The sequence below is a fragment of the Diuraphis noxia genome, unplaced genomic scaffold, assembly GCF_037042655.1.
Source record: "Diuraphis noxia isolate RWA-SAM2 unplaced genomic scaffold, SU_Dnox_SAM2 contig0002, whole genome shotgun sequence".
NCBI classification, from domain to species: domain Eukaryota; kingdom Metazoa; phylum Arthropoda; class Insecta; order Hemiptera; family Aphididae; genus Diuraphis; species Diuraphis noxia.
In genome coordinates this window covers 56,777,215-56,780,495 of record NW_028301712.1, presented here as the reverse complement: position 1 = coordinate 56,780,495, position 3,281 = coordinate 56,777,215, and positions in this window count along the sequence as shown.

Here is a 3,281-nt window from a genome sequence, read left to right as displayed (position 1 = left end):
TTTATATAGACTTAACTATAATTGGTTGAAAAAATATTGTTAAACATTAAAAATGATTTTTCGACATTGAAAATAATAATTATGTTATCTTTTGTATATTATGCCCTATATTGTTATTCTTTAATGGTTATTACCTATCAAATTAAATAATAGAAGGTTCAAGGTAAGAATATTAGTTACAGAACCAACACCTTCACTCAACCTTTATTTAATATTTTAATTTTAAAGCAGGTTATGAATATTTTTAAAATTTTAAATTTTAAAATACCAATAACTTGTTTTAAAATTTAAGTATAGAAAATACCCACGATGAGTCCCAAATAATTCTAAATTTTGAATTTGATAGCAATAATCATAGGTGCAAATAGACAAATTATTTTGGGGGGACTAAAGCCCCTCCTATAATATTTTCTAAAAATTATATATGCTCAGTATTAATTACTAACTTTTTAACTGGGGGGACTAAGTCCCCCCAAGCCCCCACCTATTTGCGCCAATGGCAATAATCAAATAACTTTGACATTAAAAACAACTGAGTAAAATGAATTATTCTAAGCATATTATTATTTTTATTTGTGTTTTTAGTATAATGTATATAAACGGAGACAACACGCATGCGGATATATATCCTCATGTGGTGTATCCGTTTCACAAATATACGACATCACATAAATTTTGTGTTCAGCAACTCAATTTTTTTTGATGAGCTCTTTCTTTTTTTATTTTGATCTTGAAATAATAATAATTTCTGCTTCGAAAATTATGAGGCCGTAATAACCTTTTATATTTTAATAGAGAAACTGAGTTATATATAGTCATATAATTATAAATACCTACTGATAAAATAATATTTTTAATAAAATCCAAGCTACAAAATTGTAAAACTAAATGAATATTTAACATTATTCTGATTATTTTGAAAAATAATGGAAAATGTATACTTTTAACTTCTAAATTAGATCCAGAAACCAACAAAAAATAATTAAAAAACAGATGCATATATATAATTCAAAAATGTATAATAATATAATACATTTATATATATAATTCAAAAATGTATAATATATAATACATTTATCACTTTGCTCTGAAACTTAAATATTCTGGTAAATTATTAAAAAAAAAATGTTGTATCTATATGAGTAGGTATAGGCAATACCTATACTGAGTAATATATTATATAATTCAAGTTTTGTATTTTACCTAATGAATGTATAATACACCTAGTTGCTAGGTTATTAACAAGTATAGGTATCTTGCAGACATCTCGTTGAATCTATATGATTAAAATCTTAAGAATGTATTTGATCAATGTTAGTATTAGGTTTAGGCATGTATATATACGACGACCTATGTCAAAACTGTATTTATATAAATCATATAAATATATTAGGTATATAATAATATATTTAATATTATCATATTGTTAAATATTATTAAATGTTACTTCACTCTCTAACATTTTTTTTATAATACCGTAATGTTGTTCAGTGACTATCATAGTAAAGTTGCGTAGCCACCGAGCGTACCTGGTACGTATATAGTGTTTTATTTTTCATAATTTTTTTTATCAATTACTATTTAACGATAATTATTTCCATAATATTCCATAGATAATATTATGTACAACCATGAACAATGAAAATAATAAATAATATTATATTATTATAATTTGTAATGGTGTATCCGGTGGTTGAGTTTGTATATTGTTCTGTGGTATAACGTAAAAAATAACAATATCGTAAATAATACATATTCATAGATAAATAATATATATTATCTATGATTGTATTACATTACAATCATTACATCAAATACTATAAATGATAATACGAAAAAGTCAATGATAATGTGGCCGTGGCGAAAACTAATGCAGTAATGCCCCCAGGGCCCCAGTTTCACTATTGGTGACCTACCTTTGCCCCTTATTATTATTATTTTTTTTCATTAATAGTCAATAGACAAACTAACAAAGAGGATAGTAATAATATTTATTATTTAGTTGAGGTAATATAAAAATAATTTAATGCACTTTCAAACTCTATTATATATTTATATATTTATAATTTACATAATAATGATAAATAAATTATTTATAAATATAATAAATAAATACATATTAACCAATATGTGTTATAGACTATAGTGATATAAAATAGGTAAATATTTATTTTTATGAATGGGTAATTTTTTTAAACTTTTTGTTAGCTGTTTTAATTTTGTATTTGGCCATATTATTATTACAACTTTTTATATAACTATTAATTAAAACATTTATAAATTTTTTGATGAATTTAAGTTTACATGTATTACATATATTTATTGTCCTTATACATACAGTCTGAATCAAATTAACAATTTTACTTCTTATATTGGCTTTTGATTCCAATAGCATTTTTTGAATATTTTCTTTAAATAAACAAGTCATTCTTTTACAAAAATTAATTGTTGATTTTTTACACCTATATTAGTTTATACTTCAATCATTAAATGCAATTTCTGGTTGTATAAATATATTCAAAATTATATTACCAAAAATAATATCGAACTATTTAATCTACAATTGTTATTTATTTTTATTTAGAAACATATTTTTCTGTACAGAAACTTACAATTCTTCATTGGGGGGGACGAGGTGGCCGAGTGGTCTACGGCGTCGGTTGTGGCTAAGCCGGACCGGGTTCGATCCTCGACCATCGGGCGGCATTTTTCTCCGGGTAAGTCACGGTGTCCGGAGAACAAGCGCCGCCATCCCCCACTCCGGGGCATGGCAGAAGCCTACGGGTGCCCCAATAGAAATTCTGCCAAAACTCTCACCCACGTGTAAAACCAACCTACAGTAGGTACCATAAGAACCTACAGTATACTACCCCCTTCCCAATGGCCTTAGTTGCCTCGGGATAATTAAAAAAAAAAATTCTTCATTGGCTAGAAATCTATGAAAAACCAAGTTTGAATTTAATTTCCCTGTATTGTAACAATATTTTGTTGAACATGACTTCTTAGAATAAATTTTCATAAGTTTTTACAAAACCAATGAAAACAATTTACAAAATAAATAGTATCTATGAAGTATAAACATAAACTAATTAACTGCAATTAGTACCTATACATCTTATAGTAATTAGTCTCATATAAGTTTTAAGTACAAAGCAACCATTGCTGTTTATTGAAAGTGCTTATACAGTTTACGAAAGCCAATGGTTATTTTTGTTTACAGCCATTTTACATTTTGGCGGCATTTATTATGTAAATTACGCCTGTGATATAGGCAAAAACAG